The following is an 18,866-nucleotide window of genomic DNA, read 5'->3' on the forward strand; positions in this document are numbered from 1 at the left end:
GCTTTAGAGGCTCCAATTGTCCAGGAAACAAAGATGACACGATGGGGTAGCCACAAAAAGAGAGCGGTAGGTTTCCATAAGGCTCTCTCTGGACTCGGGATTCTTGGACACATTCCAGATCATTCAGTTGTCTCAGAACAGGACAAAGGGGGAGGAGATGTTCCTGCAGGGGCCAGTAGCACTGGTAATTCTCACAACAACAAAATAGAGAAGGCATGTTCAGAAATCATAGCCGAGCTCTGGCTTTTAGCTCTGTGTTCCTTTCTAGCCTTTCCAAACCTTTGTGCCCAGTATCCTTTTAAAGAGAAAACCTGGAAATTATAGTTTGAAACACCATGTAGATTTTTTCTCTGGCCACAAGCAAGCAAAAAAAAAAAAAAAAAAAAAACAAATCCAACTCAAAATTACCCTGAATTTGTCAAAAGAGAACATAGCAGGCCAGGCTTTCACCGAAAAGGTTTATGGAGAAAGAGAATTAAATCCATCTTATTGAATCTTGGTAGCAGAGGGACCAGCAGGGATTTGTAATGGAGGGAAAAATGCACATATATCATCGTAAAACCTTTGGTAAATGAGGCATTTGTGTTACCCATGGGTTTGTATCTCTAAGCATGCAAAATATATATTTTTTTATTTTGACCATTTAGGATGGGGATATTTTAAACTGGAGTTGTTAAATATTTATTTAATGTTCACTTCTGGCCAGTTTTTATGCAGGCTTTGGAGGGGCAGAGATTCATTTCAAGTCTCGGGCTGGACCCCAAGGAGATGATAGTCCAGAATAGGAGGCCGACTAAGAACCATGCTGGGGATGCAGAGAACCCTTAATACCAGTGAAGTTAGTGGCGTGATACAGCAAAACAGAGTTCCATGACTGCACAAGGGACACAGTACGTCACCCAGTTTTAGAAGGTTGAAGACCTTCTTTATCTACATTCTGAGAAAGAGAGATTATCGAAGACAGTGACAAAGGACCATGTTAAGGGGAAGTAGCATCAATGAGCATGTTCAAGAAACGCCCATTTGTTGGTATCGCTTCTGAAACGGGACATCTCCGAAGTAGGTTAACTCACCACCGAAGGCTCAGCATCATCATTGGGAATACGAAAGGCTGTTTTATGTGCACAGAGGCCATTTCCCCAAAGTCAAGATCATGAACTCATCTACCAGTGCATATCCCCTTGATAGCCCAGTGTGGCCTGATTGTTTCTTTCCTGCCCCATGTCCTCTTCTCCTTCCCCTGCACCCACTTCCCCCCAACTCCATCTATTTAGGACTTTCCCCCTCCTCCATCATGGTTAGACCTTTATTAGCTGCATGGTGAGCAACAGCCTGTCCTTTTGGCCTTCATTATTTCTAGTCCAAATGTGTTGTGGGATTAGAAACTAGATACCCAACCTTGTTAGAAGAAGTTGGAAAGCAACAATTAACCACAGGTAAAAATACTATTTTCTTGTGCAAAATGCTCTCCTTTTCCCTCTACATGTTTCTCGGGCTGCCTCTGAATCATCTTTGCAGGGTCAGCTTATACATCATATCCTCCAGGGGAACCTCCTCACACTCTCCTATCTTAAATACTTCAACAGCTCTCTGTATTCATCTGCGAGGGCTGCCATAACCATAGAGGGGGACCTTTAACAACAGGAATGTATTGTCTTACAGTTCTGGGTTGATGGAAGGCTAAGATCAAGGTGGTGGTAGAGTCAGTTCCTTCTAAGGAGGTGAGGAAGAATCTGTTCCATGCCTCACTCCTAGCCTCTAGTGGTTTGCTAGCTATCTTGGGCATTCCGGAGCTGGTGGAAGGACCACCCCAATATCGACCTCCATCCTCACATGGCGTCCTCTTTACGTGCATGTCTGTGTCTACATTCCCCCTTTTTATAAGGACATTGGTTGTACTGGATTGGGCCCACTCTACTCCAGTATGATTAACCAATTTACATCTGCAACCAGATAAGGTCCCATTCCGAGGCACCGATTCTTAGGATTTCAACATGTTAATTGGAGAGGGACAGGATTCAATTTGTAACACTCCTTTTACTTTGTTTCTTTAGCCAGAGGAATACTTCTAATTTATTCCCAGGGCTTATTTTCCCAGACCCCTGAGGTTAGGGAATGTGTTTCATCTCCACGCCTCCATTCCCAGTTCCTAGAGCTTCCTCCACGGAACTGAATTCTAATTCCCACAGGAAAGGATGAGGGGAAAAAAGAAGAAGAAGAAGAAAAAAAAAAAAGACCATTTTTTTCAGGCACCTGCTATGTGACAGGCAGTAGGCAAGGAGCGCTACCTAAAAAATCAGCTTTCTCACTAAGAAAAATGCATTAAATGGGTTAGCTTAGCAACAGCCATTTTTGTTGCCATGAAACTTTTTTTTTTTTCTTTTTGGACTGTATGTGCCCTGGCTAAGTATTTTGTTGATGGACGATTTGATCCCTAGGCTGGCAAAGAAGCACAACAGAAAAGCAGAGCAACAAAACAAATGAGGAACTGGGCTCAGCTTAACCAAACGCCAGGGACACCACACTGCTCAGGTATGTGTCCTTCGGGGGGTGGTAACACGACGCAGATCAACCACGGACAGAGGCTACAATATATCCTATACCAAGTCTTGAGTAGAAATGATTCTACACGGGGGCGCCTGGGTGGCTCAGTGGGTTAAGCCCTCTGCCTTTGGCTCAGGTCATGATCTCAGGCTCCTGGGATCGAGCCCCCCATCGGGCTCTCTGCTCAGCGAGGAGCCTGCTTCCCACTCTCTCTCTGCCTGCCTCTCTGCCTATTTGTGATCTCTGTCAAATAAATAAATAAAATCTTAAGAGAGAGACAGAGAGAGAGAGAGTGAGAGAAAGAGAAGAAAGAAAGAAAGAAAGAAAGAAAGAAAGGTGATTCTACACAGGGGTTGGAGGATGCTCTAACAGCAGGCAACTTGTTGCTTAGGGAATTTTCAGTGTGCACCCAAAACACCTTTAGCTCTTGCTTTGGTTGAAACTTCAAAGAACCAATGCATGGGGGACAGCACTCGCTGATTTCCTATCACCCATATATTTTGGTCTCTCAAAGAGCCCACTTGAATTGGGGTGCACATCTTCCTCATTTAGCTTTGAGAATCTGTTTTAAGGGCTTATCACATAGAGGATGGCTTTGGTTCACAGTGATAGATGCGAGCAGGTCTCTCCCCATTTTGCATATCTTCCAACGCTCCCTAAACAACTTCCCTTGTGATTTAGGACGCCAATCCCTCCTCTCAAGGAGCATTTGAGAGCCCAGTGAGGTTATGGAGAGAGAACAGGTCATTTAGAGATGGGAGACATGGGTTCAAATCGTGCTCCAGCAATGTGTCAGCTATGAGGTCTTAAGGTGAACGAGAGGAGAAGTGAGTTGGGGGAAATTGGAGGGGGCGGCACACCATGAGAGCCTGTGGACTCTGAGAAAGAAACTGAGCGGTTTGGGAGGGAAAGGGGGGTGCGGGGTTGGGAGGGCCTGGTGGTGGGTACTACGGAGAGCACGTACTGCAGGGAGCACTGGGGTGGGGCATAAACAATGAATCTGGGAACACTGAAAAAATAAAATTAAATTAAAAAATAAAAAATATGTAAATAAAAAAGAAACCATTAAAAAACTTGAAGAAAATGTAAAAAAAAAAAAAAAATTGAAGGAGCTCTGCTGCCTCTGGTTTACACTGCAGCACTATTCACAATAGCAGAGAGGTAGAAGCAACCCAAGTGTCCACTGATGGATGAAGGGGTAAAGAAAATGTGCTATAGGGGCGCCTGGGTGGCTCAGTCAGTTAAGCGTCTGCCTTCAACTCAGGTCATGATCAACTCAGGTCATGATCCCAACGTCCCGGGATTGAGCCCCACATCAGGCTCCCTGTTCAGCAGGGAATCAGTCTCTCCCTCTTCCTCTTCTCCAACCTCAACTCATGTGTCTGCTCACGCGCTCTCTCTCGCTCTCAAATAAATAAAATCTTAAAAAAAAAAAAAAGAAAAGAAAATGTGAAATATGCATACAGTGGAATGCTATTCAGTTTTAAAAAAGAATGGAATTCTGACACCTGCTACATCATGGATGAACCTTGAGGACATCACATGAAGTGAAATACGCCAGCTATAAAAAGACTCATACTAGATGATTCCACTTACAGGAAGTACCTAGAGTGGTCAGACTCACAGAGAAAGAAAGTAGAATGGTGGATGCCAGGGCCTGGGTTGGGGGGCCTGGGTTGGGGGGCTGGTTTAGAAATGGGGAGCTAGTGTTTAATGGGTAGAGAGTTTCAATTTTGCAAGATGAAAAAAGTTGGGGAAATCAGTTGCACAATAATGTGACTATGTTTAATGTGACTGAATGGTACACTTAGAAATGGTTAAGATAGTAAATTTTGTGTTAGGCATTCTTTGCCAAAAATTTGACAAACAAATGTACATAACCAGTGCTTTACCCACACGTCCTTCATTATACCTGAGGCCATTCTGTAAACTAGGTATCATTGTACACAATCTGCAGATGAGAAAAATGAGCCACAAAGAGGCTCTAAACCATGTAGTCAAGGTCACAATCAGTAGAGACCAAGGCAGCTTCATCCAAAACTAATGCTTCTTTCTCTCTACTAGTTGATGAGCTATGACAGAGTCTGGAATAGGATAAAACGAGATACGTCCAAAAACCACTGACCTTAATATTTAGCACGTGTAAGAATCTGTAATATCAAATCTTTCTTCCCATCATATCTCCACATTTTAAAGACATTCAAGCCCCAATAAAAACAACCTAACCATTTTGATCTTCTGAGAACGCTCCAAGTGATGGAGGTTCATTAAATCAAATCCTTCCTAATTGCAGGTTCAGCAAATTCATTCACTGAATAACACACTTATCAAATAATCCCTATGTGCTATGGTCAATCCTAGATCAGGCATCTTTCTGGGTACGGGGGAAAGAGAAATGGATAACACCTACTGTTGCCTTTGACAAGATCACAGTCCAATGGGCGAGGGTGTGGTGTGGGCAGTAAACGACTTCCCTGTAACATAGGTAATATTGCAAGTACTTAAATGATCTGAGACGGTCTGTTTCAAGATAAAAATTACTATATAGTAACCCCTCCTAAGCCAAATTCTTAAAAAAGGATTAACAAGGTCTAAAAAAGCAAACAAAAAATACCCTTAAAATTACAAAAGGAAATCACGATGAGATATCACTACCCATCTAAAAGAATAGCAAAAACAAACACAAAATCAAAAGTCCCCTGGCAAAGGTGTGAAGCAACAGAAACTCTCATGCATTGCTCCTAGGAATGTAACATCGTATAACCCCCTTGGAAAAAGATGTGTAGCAATTTCTTTTAAAAGTTAAACACTGGGGGGGCGGGGAGGGGCGCCTGGGTGGCTCGGTGGGTTAAGCCGCTGCCTTCGGCTCAGGTCATGATCTCGGGGTCCTGGGATCGAGTCCCGCATCGAGCTCTCTGCTTGGCAGGGAGCCTGCTTCCCTCTCTCTCTCTCTCTCTGCCTGCCTCTCCACCTGCTTGTGATTTCTCTCTGTCAAATAAATAAATAAAATCTTAAAAAAAAAAAAAGTTAAACACTGGGGACGCCTGGGTGGCTCAGTTGGTTAAGCCGCTGCCTTCAGCTCAGGTCATGATCCCAGGGTCCTGGGATCGAGTCCCTCATCGGGCTCCTTGCTCAGTGGGGAGCCTACTCCTCTCTCTGCCTCTGCCTGACGCTCTGCCTGCTTGTGTTCTCCCTCTCTCTCTCTCTCTGACAAATAAATAAATAAATAAATAAAATCTTTAAGAAAAAAAAATAAAAAGTTAAACACTGGTGAGAGGTTGGGAGGCCCTGGTGGTGGGTATTAAGGAGGGCACATATTGCATGGAGCACTGGGTGTGGTACATAAACAATGAATCTTGGAACACTGAAAAAATAAAATTAAATTTATAAAAAGAATATTTGAGGGACGCCTGGGTGGCTCAGTTGGTTGGGCGGCTGCCTTCGGCTCAGGTCATGATCCCAGCGTCCTGGGATCGAGTCCCATATCGGGCTCCTTGCTTGGCGGGGAGCCTGCTTCTCCCTCTGCCTCTGCCTGCCACTCTGTCTGCCTGTGCTTGCTCTCGCTTCTCTCTCTATGACAAATAAATAAATAAAATCTTTAAAAAAATAAAAAATAAATAAAAAATAAAATAAAAAAAGAATATTTGAAAAAATAAAAAGTGAAACAAATACTGAGAATCAGACTCTACAATCCCACTCCTAGGTATTTAATCAAAAGAAATGAAAACTTACGCGCACACAAAAACCTTGTGATGTTTCAAGTGGATTCATTCATAATCGCCCCAAATTTAGAATAAACCAAATGTCCTTCAGCTGGTGATCTGATACACAAGCTACATCCATGCAATGGACTAGCACTGAGAAGGAGAAAGCAAGAGATTTTTTTTAATATGCACATTACGCTAAGTGAAAGAAGGCAGACTCAAAATGCCAGATACTATAGAATTCCATGTATATGACATTTTAGAAAAGGCAAAACTATGGGGACAGAAAACAGGTCTGTGGTTGTGAGATGCCGAGTTGGCTCCAAAGGGACAGTCCAAGGAATCTGGAGGTGAGGTAGGAAGATAGAGCCATCGTGGGTCTTGACTGTGGTAATGATGACACGACTCCACACATTTATCAAAATTCACAGAACTGTTCACCAAAAAGAATCAATTTTGCTGTATATAAATTATAAAGTAAATTTAAATAATTTTTTAAAAATATGTAAAGACATTACCCTGCTTAGCAACACAAAGTTCTGCTGGCAGAGCAGAAAGTCTGAGGAATCTCTGAAATGTGGGGCCAAAATGGGATTAGATTAAAAAAGGAATCCACGGGGCACCATCCAAACCGGAGGAGAGAGCTGCGGAAGATGGGTTCAAGCATCCCAGCAGTAATGGAAACAGGAGGCGGTGAGGACACTGACAAGTTACTAGTCTTGTGCTGCAAAGGAAGTTGCTAGGGAAGTAGAACCCAAGCCTCGGGCTTCTCAGTTTAGCGAGGCATCCAGCATGACTGAGAAATCTTAGGTCAGACAGACAGAGTGATATGCAAAGTAGATGGCGGAGGTGCCCAGGAAGAATCATTGCCACCCAGAAGACCAACTGCCTAAGCATTCCATTGAGGGATACATCCCCCTCTTTCCTCAGCCCCTCTTCTTCAGAGCTGGGGAACTGCAAGTAACCACAGGCCCTGTCCTTCCCTTCCCCAGAAAGACAGTGCTAAGAAACCCAGTAGACAATCTAACAAGGAATCTTAGCCACAAAGATGAGTACCCAATCCAGATCCAGACACACCTAACCCACGGAAACACCAACACTATGAAATAGAAAAGATAATCTCGAAAAGTAGAATAATGTAAATCCAAGGATATAGAAAGAACAGAACCATTAGGTCAGGACTTTAAAATAAATGCAATTAATATTCTCAGAGAGATGAAGGCTGTTGCATACATGAAATAAGAACAGGTATTTATGCAAAAAGAACCAAAGAGCTTTCTTCCAAAAAGAAAAGCACAGTTGTTGAAATGTAGACGAGGAACTTCATAGAGACTTAATTTTATCTGGAGGACTGAAGGTAGGCTTCTTAGAATCTGCAAGCTCTCCACTGGAGATCATTCCTCTAAGAACAAAGGTGAAGAATGACAGAAAAGCATTGTGTAGTTTTTAGGGAACCATAACAAACTCAGAGCAGCTGGAGCAGCAACTACATGGGGAAGAGTTCTGTCTTTTTACTCTGTCTTCCCTTATGGCACTAGCCATGAATTCTGTTGCAATGAAAGTGTTTGCAACCACTAGCCAAGAATTACATTGTGGTGAAAATGTTCAGTTGCAAGTAGACACACACACACACACACACACACACACACACACACACAATGTGGGCACTTTCAACTAATGTGTTTCCTTTCACTCTTCACTTCCTATTACCTGTGGCAGGTTACATTTCCCAAGGTGGTCACTACAGTATCTCCCCAGTCCGTTTGTTCTTTTTATAATACAATGTTGACACTTCTTCCATCCAGTGGGGTATCTGTGTTGTATTCCCTACTGCTGAAGCCTCACAGATCTTTGTGTTTGCTCCTGCCAACCGAGTCCGGCAGAAGTTATGCTCTGTGAATTCCATGACTGGATCACAAAATGCCAGGCAATTCTGCTTGCTTTCTTGGGATGCCAGCTCTCGGAACTCAGCCGCCATGCTGTGAGGAAGCCCAGGCTACCTATAGGGGCCGTGTGTGGATGTTTGAGCTGACAGTTCCAGCCAAGGCTCCAGGAGGCAGGCAGAATCAATTGCCAGATATGTGAGGAAAGAAAGTTCAAGATGACATCTGCCTCAGCCACCATCTGAACGCGACTACATAAGAGACCCGGAATGAGTACCGACCAGCTGGGCAGAGTCAACCTCTAGAACTATGGGTGACAACATGTTTTTTTTTTTTTTCCAAGTTGCTGAGTTGTGGGGTGATTCAGTACACAACAACACATCAAAAACAGCTTAGTGTGTAGATGTGAAAATATGAAATTTGCATTTCTTTAAAATAACATCCATTTCTAACTTCATGGGAAATCAGATGAAACTGAATGTTCAGTCCCCAACATTTGCTACAGCTGGGGTGAGGAGAAGAAAAATGGGGTTCTCACACTTTGACTCAGTGACTCTGTCACTATCACCAGTAGAGGATAGGCTGAGATTCAGGGAGAAACAAGGGGACAAGGCAAGGGGTGTGGACACAGAACCAACAAGGAATGGAGGGATCTTCTTTCAGCTAAATATTTCTAAACTGGGAGGGAAGAAGAAGGTTTTGTATAGGGAGCTCTGGTCTTTGACTTCCGGCTGTGGGATGTTAGATAGGTGACTTCATCTCCCTGACCCTCTCTTTTCTCAATAATAATAGTTATTTCATAAGGAGTGCCCATCCTCAAAAATATTTGGTGAAAATGGGGCACCTGCATGGCTCAGTTGGTTAAGTGTCTGACTCTTGGATGCCTGGGTCTCTCAGTCGGTTCAGCATCTACCTTCCACTCAGGTCATGATCCCAGGGTCCTAGAATTGACTCCCATGTTGGAATCCTTTCTCAGTGGGTAGCCTGCTTCTCCCTCTGCCTGCCTCTCCCCCTGCTTGTGCGCGCTCGCTCGCTCGCTCTCTCTCTCTCTCTGTCAAATAAACAAATAAAATCTTAAAAAAAAAAAGTGTCCAACTCTTGATTTTGACTCAGGTCATGATCTTAGGGTCGTGGGATTGAGCCCCATGTTGGGTTCTGAGCTCAACAGGGAGTCTGCTTGAGATTCTCCCTCTCTCTCCTTTTCCCTCTGCCCCTCCCCCCCCAAATAAATACATAAATCTTTAAAAAGATGCATTTGGCTTAAAATGAACCCCTAGGGGTAAACAAATTAGAGATACTAGAGCCAAGTCAGGTGGGAAACCTTTTACCTTCGGATGAATTATAACTCCCGATGTCTCAGATTGAATCATTTTTGACATGTTCTCTCTGAGCTTGCTGGATGCCCCACCACTACACAGTTTCCAGTCTCCACTGCTCCTAGTGAAGTTTCTTGCATCTCCATCCCAAACCCCTAACAGCCCCATGGCAATTACACACCATACTTACAACTCAGAGCTTGGGGCAAAGATTTTGTTGAACTCCCACTTAATGGCCATTCCTCCTTGCTGGTTCCCTCAGGGTAATTCTACACGAAATATGCTTCCCAACCCGCATCTCCAGGGAGTTTTAAAGGTTGTGTCTTTTTGATTCTCCCTTCAAAATATTTCACAAATCTTCCACCGCCCCCACTCCATGTTCACCGCCCCTTCTCTCGACCAAACCACCATTGTCTTCTACCTGGGTCCTCCTACTGAGATGCCTCATTTCCTTCCCCCAGCCCTTCTGGTCCATTAACCACTCGCAAGTCTGGGCAGTCTTTACACATGCAATCACATCACCCCCTGCTTGAAATCCTTTAATCAATTCCCACTGCACTTTTGGGTAAACTCAAAATCCACACCACATACAAGGAGGTCATGCATGACCTGCAGCTGCCCACCAAGCCAGCGATTGGCTTTCTGCCACTCTCGGCTGCACTGGCCCTCATCAGGACCTTCTCACACATATTCTTCCCTTTTGTTTAGAATGTTCTCTCTTCTGATTTCCAGTTCATCGTTTTGGACTCTGCTTATATCTAATTTTTTTAGGGAACGCTTTCTTGAGCCTCCTCCTCTATATAAGTCTGTCCCTCTGATAAGAGTAATGGTGATGATACTAACAATAATAATAACCTTATCCTTTCTATCTAGAATTACAGCTCATAAAAATAGATTTCTTTGAGGGCGCCTGGGTGGCTCAGTGGGTTAAAGCCTCTGCCTTCGGCTCGGGTCATGATCCCAGGGTCCTGGGATCGAGCCCTACATCGGGCTCTCTGCTTGGCGAGAAGCCTGCTTCCTCCTCTCTCTGCCTGCCTCTCTGCTTACCTGTGATTTCTCTCTGTCAAAGAAATAAATAAAATCTTTTTAAAAAATTACATTTCCTTGAATGGTTATTTAACTGATACCACGTTCTCCACTAAATGTGCAGTGACCAAATCTGACCTGCTTACTGGTTTAATGCCACACCCAGCACAATGGCTGGCCCACGGAAACTACCCAGGACATGTATCTGGATGAAAAAGATGGTGAATGAGCACTGCCTACAAGCTTCCAGACATTATCCTGATTGACTCTATGACTCCAACAGGTGTCTCCTACAGCAAAAATAAGTTTGCATCTGAAAAGGAGACTGTTTGCCCAAACCTGCCTCCTGAGGTGTGGAATTTTGCATTCTACATAGTGCTCTGTGCCCTGTTGGTAATTCTCTACCCATAAGGATGGCTCAGTCTGTTTGCCATTCCCAAACATTTGGTTGTTGGGGATCTCATCTGATCAGTTCATCTTTTTTTATACTGGGAACACAGATTAGTCTATGGACAGGCTGGGTCTGAGATTAGGTGTCCTCTAACCCTGCTCCAAATTTCTGTGACCTGGAAATCGGTCAAGTTAGCTAGCGTTTGTCTAAGACACTGTCTCATCATTTTCTTGTCTCTGGGCAATACTGCTGGGTTCAAATATGTCTTTGATATTTGACCAGTGGTCAGAGGCTGGCTTCTAGGTTCCACATTCCCAGGTCCCTGGCAGAGACAAAGGCATGAGAGTGGGAAGGTGTCTCTGTTGCTCAGGACAAGGAGGGCTCCCCCAGTGTCTCAGAGCTAGATGACTCTGCCAAATAGCCAAGTGGTTAAATGTTGAGGGCTGTAAATGAGGCTCATCTGTCAGCCGTGGGCGGGCACCAGCTCCATCTGCTGTGTCAGGAGCCCAGAGAGATTGGAGGAAGCAGCTTGTAAGCATGAGGCCCAAGACAGGAGGCAGAAGCTTCCTCAGAAGACTGTGGAACAGCATACCTCGAAGACTCTACCAGGTCCCTTCAAAAGTTTTACAGATGAAAAACAAAACAGAAAAACAAAACCAAAAACAAGACCTAAAACGGGGGTAGGCTTGGCCATCATCACTCAGCAAATATGTATTACTGCCAGGATGAGCGTCAACTCTCCAGAATTCTAGACTGCTTCTCTCACCAGGCACACCTCACCCAACTTCTACCAAGCCCGTGGGTGGAAGAGATGCTCTGAGAAACTTGAGAATAAAATACCCCAGTTCTCTTCTCTACGCTTCCATTTGTTCTTCAAGAATCTCTTTGTCCCTCTAGAACCTCAGAATAGATCTGATCACATTCATTCACCCAAACAGTAGATATTTTTGGAGCGCCTCTATGCACAAGGCACCATCCCAGGCATTGGGAATACATCAATGAGAAAATGGACCTTGTTCCTCCCTCTGGGAGCTCATGGTTTAGTGGGAAAGACAGAGAGCAGGCAAAAGGAAATCATATGAGTTCATACACAAATTATGTCAGTTTTTTAAGGAAAAGTATTGGGTACTAGTTGTGCCCAATTCATATGTTGGGGGATATTATGAAGAGTTAACTGCTCTGTTCCCCCCACTCCATCCTTCTTCTAATACAGTGACCTTTCCCTACTAGGAAGACAGCCATAGCACAGTCAGAGACTCAGTGGAGAGTTGAGACAACCAGACCACCAAAGATTCAGATTCCGGGTTTTTGAACTTGTCCTGATAAGGACAGGCATTTGCTGAGCTTTTGCTTATTCCATCTCTGGTCCAGAAGATAAGAGGAATTCTGGGCCACAAGAGAGGAAGAGGCTAGGCAAGAGAGGAAGTCAGTGAGCTGTTGTTGGCATGGATTCCTGGGAACAGGGTCCTATATGCTGCTCATGGTGGAAACAAAATATGGATCTCTGCCACTCAGATCTCCAAGCATATCAAGAGTTGGCCCCTGATCAGAGAGATTTCCAGCTGGTGGTGGAGAAGGGAATAAGAAATGCAGAAAGAACCTGGTTTTCCCCCAGGCAGCCAATGAGAAGGCTCCCAGCCCCCGGTCCTCAAAGATCAAAGGCTGGCACAGTCTATAATTGGAGTTGTGAATTCTCCCCAGCCTCAGAGTAACCACAGGGATGAATAGCACTGTGTCAACAGCATGGCTTAGTTATTGTCTCAAAAAGAAATTAAAAACAGGGAGAAGAGATGTGGGTGATCCCAGAACGGCAGCCCTCTAAGGCCATTATCTGTCTTGAGCCTCAGTCCACCTGACCACCCACTCCTCCAGGTGAAGTTATAATATAACAATAAGCCTGCGATTATATTTCATTTGTGGAAAAAAAAAAAAAAAACAGTGGTGAGTCAAAAGCCACCTAAGAGATGTAACTAGCACCGCTAGCTCTGTCAGTAGGAGGGGGCCAATCCCAGGCTAATTTCAGAACCCCTGGTGTGAGTCCACGTTGGTGAGCCAGTCTGGCTGCCGGGGTCTAGGCACCCCTGAGTCTCTGAGTAGCATTTGGCCCCGGCGGGCATAAGACCAGCGAACACAGACGGTACCGGTTGAAATCTGAGTCCTGAAGGGAGACTGTGAGACTCTAGACAGACCCTGGGGTCAGGGCGACAAACAGGCACATGAGCAAACCTGGCATGGACTGTATGACCAGAGACCAAGAAGAAGATGGGCACCTCTGCCCGTGTAAGGACGGCCATGTGCCTCATGTGGGCCATGTGGCAGCCCAGGTGACAAGAGCAGGACAGGCTGGGGCCACAAATATGCCTGGATACGGGGTCAGCCCCTCTGAATTGAGATGCAGTGATAGGCATTTGTGAGGTGGAGGTGGAGGAAGTGGAGGAAGGAAATTGGCCAACATGAGTTTGTTTTTTTTTTTTAAAGATTTTATTTATTTATTTGACAGAGAACACAAGTAGCAGAGAGGCAGGCAGAGAAAGAGAGAGAGAGAAGCAGGCTCTGCACTGAGCAGAGAGCCCGATGCGGGGCTCGATCCCAGGGTCCTGGGATCATGACCTGGGCCGAAGGCAGAGGCTTTAACACGATGAGCCACCCAGGCGTCCCGGCCAACATGAGTTTTTAACAGCAGGCCACATATGAACATGAAGCAGAGCCTAAGCTAAATTATAAACATAAACATTATATATAAACAAACATGAATCTATAAATACAAACACATTATAAAAATAAAAGAATGTAAATATATAATATATAATATAAATATTTTATAAATATAAAAATATATGTGAGTTATAAATATGTAAATAAATATAAACAAATGCATAAACATACTTTGTAACTTATATAATATGGTATGATTTATATCTTATATGTAATATATATTATATAATATATAATATATATTATATACTATACTATATAATATATATACTATGCTATATATATTATATATACTATATATAATATACTATACTATGTAATACTATATTATATAAATAAATGTAAATTATATATTATATAAGTTATATATCTGTTATAAATTATAATTATATAGAACTTATATACTATATATTAATTTGCAATGCTTGAATATTTTATATTTTATAACATATATGAGTTATAAATAAACAGATATATAAACAAATACATAAACATACTTTGTAAATTATATAATACATAATATATATAACATTATATATTAGATAACATATAACATAATAAAAACAAAAGTATACAAGTTATCCTTGCGCAGGGGCCATGCTAATCTTCTCTGTATCGTTCCAATTTTAGTATATGTGCTGCCGAAGCGAGCACAAAAGTATACAAGTTATAAATATAAAAATTAAACATATATAAATATATTACATAAATGTATTTTATATACACTGTGTATCTAGACATACATGTATAGTTACAGTCAGAGAGACTGAGCATAAGAATATACTTTCCAGTCAAATCCCAGTTATGCACCTGACAGTGATATGATTTGGGCCCAGCTGGTTGCTCCCTCTTGCTTGGTGTCCTTACACATGATGTTCCAACCAGAGTGAGGCCACGCTGCCCACCCTTGGAAAGATAAGCAAGTCTAGGAGAGAGGCCATTTTCTACTGGTCCAATGATAAAGGGATACCTCTGGCATGGTGCTGAATGCCCCGTGGGGTGTGGGGTCCCATACAGGGATTCATCCCACCCGCCATGCTGCCAGAGCCCTGCTGAGAAACACTGGAACTATCCCAAGTCCCTTTCAGGCTAGCTGGAGAGTTCCTTGCTAAGTTACTGGAGAGCAGCCGCTCCTCCCTCATGGGTCCCAGAGAACCCTCACCTTCTGCCTGGCTGGGGATGACCGTGCGTGAGCCTGGGTCTCAGCCCACCTCAGAGACTCAGGCTGGGTATGTCCCACCCAAAGCCCAGAACCTTCCAGCCTCCAAAGTACTTTTAGCCCCTACTCCTCACAGCATCCCTGGACATGGGAAAAATCACCACCCTTTGGGAAGGGGGAGAAGTGGAGTCCCGAGAGAGAGAATCCCACCAAAAGATCTGGAACCCGAGCTCAGATTATTTTGCTCCAAATCTGAGTCCTTTTGGGTGCCCCCACTCCCTGGCTGAGTACCAGGACCCAGTCATGGATTTCCTGTGGCCTGGTCAAGATCTGTTATAAATGTCAGGAAGCCAAGGAAGATGGGGGGCGTAGTGCAACTTTCTTCCCTTTGGAGGGGTCTTCATCGTTTTCCTATCTCAGAGCTGCCTCCATCTACAGAGATTAAGGGAATCTACTCCCATTCCCATGGGCCTCCCTGGCTCTATTACCAGAGAGACAGAAGGTTCTGGAGCACCATTTTCATATGAAGCCTGCTTCTTTCTATGCCTTGAATCTTCCAAGAGCACACCACACACCCACCGCTCAGGTCAAAGCCCCAGGCTTCCACCTGGACACCACCATCTCATCCCCCACAGCCCCAATGACTGACTGAGTCCTGTTATATCTTTCTTATAAACATCTCTCAAATTTCACAGTCTCCATCTCTGCCCTAGTTCTATTTCCACACCCCCCTGCTCTAAAGCAGGTCACCACCGTCTCTCCTAGGACCACCGCCCAAGGAAAAAGAAAGGCACCAACGGACTCCCAGTGTTTCAACTCCCAGGGGATGCTCAAGGATCATGACGATGATGGAGGGGAGCTTCTATGAGCAAATTTGGGGTTTAGATTTTCAGTTGCATGAGGAGGAGAATGAGGAGGAGGAATACCTCTGTTCTCAGGATCCAGCACAAAGCTGAGCCCAGAGGAAGTCATTTCTTATTGGTAAACAAACAGGAGGCTGGGCGTGGTCTCATGAGAAGACCCCACCATGAAAACAACAAAAATAAAACCAAGCAGAAATCAAATACTTCATTTTGCAAATAGAAGCAAGCTAGAGGCACAGAATCATAAACATGGAGGTAGAAAGGACTTTGGAAATCACCTACTTCAATCTCTCATTTTATGGTGGACGGGAAAGGCCCAGGGAGGTGACATGACATATTTAAGGCCACACCATGAGCCAGCCTGTGGGCTCTGCCATGACTCTGTCTTCCCAGTCAGTATGGTCTTTTCCAGAATATCTTCTTCCCATTTCCTTTTCTAGTCCATGTCTTTTCTCCTTTCAAGACTCAGTATAGTAACCACCTCCTCCAAGAAGTCCTCCCTGAACTCCTAAGCAGGGTCAAGTACCCTTTGTTCAGGCAGCCTTCTAAGTTTCCTCTGGCATAGAATCCACTTATCGGACTCTAGTGTAATTGCTGAGTATTTTATTTACCTTTTATGCTAGACCACATTTTCTTGGCATAGCTGACACCTTGGGCTGGATCATTCTTTGAGCAGGGACTGTCCTGTGCATTGTAGGACGTTTATCAGCGGTCCTGGCCTCTATCCACCACATGTCAGGAGAACATCCCCCCAAAGTTGTGACAAAAATGTCTCCAGACCTTACCCACTGTCCCTGGGGTGAGGAGCAAGAGACAGGACAGCAAAGTTGCTCGATGTTGAGAACAGCTATCTAGACAGTGACTTCTGTGAAGGCGGAAGCAATGTCTTCCGGTCTTTTACACGCAACTGTGCAGCACAGGGGGTGAAACATGAGACATACAGGATAAACTGGATCTGTACGTATGAAAATGCTAATGGGGGGTGAATATTTGTGTGTGGTATACACATGTGCTCGCCATTCCCATAGCATGGTTTCCAAAATAAATTGTCGATATATACAAATTTTTTTGTTATTTGGGGATGCAGTCAACACTACTGTGTGCTTAGGTTGCCTTGTTAAAATAAAAGTAACAGGGGCGCCTGGGTGGCTCAGTGGGTTAAGCCTCTGCTTTCGGCTCAGATCATGGTCCCAGGGTCCTGGGATTGAGCCCCGCATCGGGCTCTCTGCTCAGCGGGGAGCCTGCTTCCCTCTTCCCCCGCCTGCCTGTCTGCCTACTTGTGATTTCTGTCTGTCAAATAAATAAATAAAATCTTAAAAAAAAAAAAAAAAAGTAACCAAAAATGCTGGTGCTAATTTAACAGCCTTTTGTTTCTGGACTGGTGTGTGTGTGTGTGTGTGTGTGTGTGTGTGTGTGTGAGATCCTCTCTTGACTGACAACAGTTCCCTCTCAAATAATACTCACTTGGAGAGGAAAATGAATTTTCAGTGAAATAAGGAAACCCGTTCTCCATTCCAGAAACAAAAGACATTCTCGGGTCATTAAAGCATCGTTATGTGTTTGGTTGCTAATGCACCGGTCTTTACTTGGGAGCACATGGCAATCACAAGGAAGAATTTTTATTGCCAGATGAACAGATCGGGAAGTAAGATATTATGGAATGTGCCATTAGGCAGCAGATAAGTAATTAGGTGACAAGCAAAATACATTTTTCAGCATTTCAAAATATTTCCATTTCATCACCCGTTCATTAAAACCTGCCTCCTCTCTCGTGGCCCACCAGGAATTTACATCAAGATTATTTACCAAAAAGAGGAAAAAAAAAAAAAAAAGAAAAGAAAAGAAGAAAAAGAAACCATCAGGATAAGCGAATTGTGATTAAGTCATATGATTGTTTTTTAACACTTTTCTATGAGCCTCAACAGGCAGGAGAAAAAAACAGGCTCAGATTGTCGCTGGTAGACTGAATGATTGCCGTTCTCGCCAGCACGAAGGTGGTGGCCAAAGGATGGTGTTCTCACTATTATTTCACAAAAGAAGAGGGGGCCCCGAGGGGCCATGGATGGTGCCACAAGAAGGGAAGAGAGTCAAAACCATAATCAAGATGATTGTGCCTCTTCAGAGTGGATCCGCACGGTGATTCGATGCTGTGACTAATGGCCACGTTCCATAACAAATTCCCCCAAGAAAGAGCAATCAGCGGGTTACCTGGCTCCCAGGCAGCCGTCTGTTCCTAAGGCCACCTGTTTGCTTAAGTAAGGGCTTCTTAGGCGCTTCCGGCCGTGCAGACACACAGGGGTTGGAAGTGGGGACTTTCCACGACCTGGTCATCTCTGCAGAGCCAGGCATAAGGTTAGTGCCCAGTTCAGACTCACTGATGAATCGAGTTAATAAGTACAGTAAGTGCTTTGTTTTGTTTTTAAATAGACTTGAGTGTCCTAGGAGTTAAAAGAAGCAGAGTATTTTAACTTGATGAAGGCAGAAGAATGGAGAGAACAAGGGAGGGAGAAGGAAGGAAGGAAGGAAGAAGTCAAGAAAGAGAAAAGTTTCCAACATACAGCATCCCAACCACTAGGGGAAGCAGCTACACTTGGATTCCTTCATATAACAGCTACCGCAAAACTAGACATGAGTCCCATGATTAGCCTCATTTAATCCACGTGGAACGGATCAGAGAGAGAAAGCAATTCAACATCACGTAGTTAATGATGCATCTTTATTTACTGTACTGTACGTGTCTGTGTGTACACATATTTGTAAAATGATGTCACTTTCTGCAATGCTCCAGTGATTTTCCAGTCTCTTAGGGTAAAGGGGACAGTCCTGCACAGCTACACCCATCTGTCCCACGTCCCCCCTGCTCCGTCTCTCAGCCACCTGGCCTCTTTCCCTCTCCCCAGATATCCTTTGTTTTTTTTTCTCTCCTTGAGCAGGACCTTTGCAAATCCTTCTTCTTCATCAAAGAAGGACCCATTCATCCACTCAGCCCAATCTGGTAAAACCCCCTCCCTTTCTGCGTGTCCGCTGCATGGGGAGCCTTGCCTGACCCTCTCTGTCCACATTACGCCCTGTTACTCGCTCTCTGGGCACTGCCTCCCTCCCTCATCTGTTACCTCTACCCATTTGCAATCTCTCACCAGTCTCAGACATGTGTTGATTCACATACAGCCCCTCTATTACACCAGAAGCATCCAAGTTCAGGACCACTCCATCCACTACTATGCCCCCTGCCCCCAGCACGGTATATGGCACGCCCAGTAGCTCA

General features: G+C 44.2%; 1 protein-coding gene and 1 non-coding gene across 3 annotated transcripts in view; both read right to left on the reverse strand.

Moving 5' to 3' along the window:
- SHISA9 (shisa family member 9) overlaps positions 1–18,866 on the reverse strand; it is a 274,740-nt gene that overhangs the window by 37,052 nt on the left and 218,822 nt on the right. The gene's annotated exons all lie outside the window — the stretch shown is intronic.
- Positions 14,127–14,233, reverse strand: LOC123389743. Its single transcript, XR_006604397.1, has one exon. It is a non-coding gene; the product is annotated as a U6 spliceosomal RNA (small nuclear RNA).

The sequence above is a fragment of the Mustela putorius genome, unplaced genomic scaffold (assembly GCF_011764305.1).
Source record: "Mustela putorius furo isolate JIRA1106 unplaced genomic scaffold, ASM1176430v1.1 tig00004007_pilon_pilon_pilon, whole genome shotgun sequence".
Classification (NCBI taxonomy): Eukaryota; Metazoa; Chordata; class Mammalia; order Carnivora; family Mustelidae; genus Mustela; species Mustela putorius.